We start from the raw sequence: 1,168 nt of genomic DNA, 5'->3' as shown, positions 1-1,168 counted from the left end.
GGGTGTCCCGCTGGCTGATTCTGGGGGTGGATCTGCAGAGCTGCCCAGGAGCTATAGTTGAGAACAAGGGAGGAAGTGATTTAAGCCTCTCTCTCTCTCTCTCTCTCTCTCTCTCTCTCTCTCTCTGTGTGTGTGTGTGTGTGTGTGTGTGTGTGTGTGTGTGTGTGTTTCATGCTTGGGTCTTGGAGGTGGATAGGTACTGGACTGAGAAGGGGATTCTGGGAAAAGATCAAATTTGGAGAGGATCAGATGAGGGAACCATAAAGGAGAACTTCCTGTGTGGAGGACTCCAGATCAAGTACGTCATGATGGAAGTACTCCATGCTTCTCCCTCTCTCTCCCAGGCCACGAGGCCCCAGACAAGGCTCTCTCCAGGATTTTCACACTCGGGCTCTATCGAAGCAGTGAGCACTAATGGATAAGTTACAGATGTGTAGTCTTAGGTACGGTCCACTATGGCCCACCCACAGCCTTGTCTCCCAGCCCAGCCCCAGACTCCCTCCCCTTCCCACGCCCATAGTAAATAATTTCTGAGACTCCTCCAACCCCAGGAAAAGACGCAGCCCCAGAAGCTGCCCTTGATCTCCATCCTTCTATGGAGATGGCAACTCTCCTCAAGGCTTCCTTGAACTTGGAGAAACCACTTTTCTCAGTAGCACAGTCCTCTGGTGGGTCTGAAGGCTGAAGAAACACACGGTGAAAGTCATCTTCTTCACAGAAACAAACAAACAAAAAACAAAGGAAACTTGTCTTCCCAGTCACTGCGCCTGGTAAGCTCCTTCTCCTAGGAAGTAACTCAGGGAGACCCCCTGCCCACTGTCTGAGGGAGGGTATGGGACTACCTGTGACACGGAGATCTAGAGTCTGAGGACCCTACAGGGCTGCGGGAAGGAAGCAAAGACTGAGGGCAGGTCCCATTGCTGTCCCAGAGAAGGTCGTCAAAGTGACAAATGGGAGGGCCTGGCACCATGCAAGCGGAAGGCAGAGAGAGCGCAGCTCAGTCGCGTCTCCACGTGCTCACCCAAACTCCAGTCTCCTCACACTGTAGATTCCCAAGGGACTCCAGGCCAGAAGAGGCCCCCAGGGTGTGGACATCTGGAGCCCCAGGGTGTGGACATCTGGAACCCCAGGGTGTGGACATCTGGAACCCCAGGGTGTGGACATCTGG

Source organism: Microtus ochrogaster, chromosome 7 (genome assembly GCF_000317375.1).
Source record: "Microtus ochrogaster isolate Prairie Vole_2 chromosome 7, MicOch1.0, whole genome shotgun sequence".
NCBI classification, from domain to species: Eukaryota; Metazoa; Chordata; class Mammalia; order Rodentia; family Cricetidae; genus Microtus; species Microtus ochrogaster.
Note: the sequence above shows the minus strand (reverse complement) of the source record.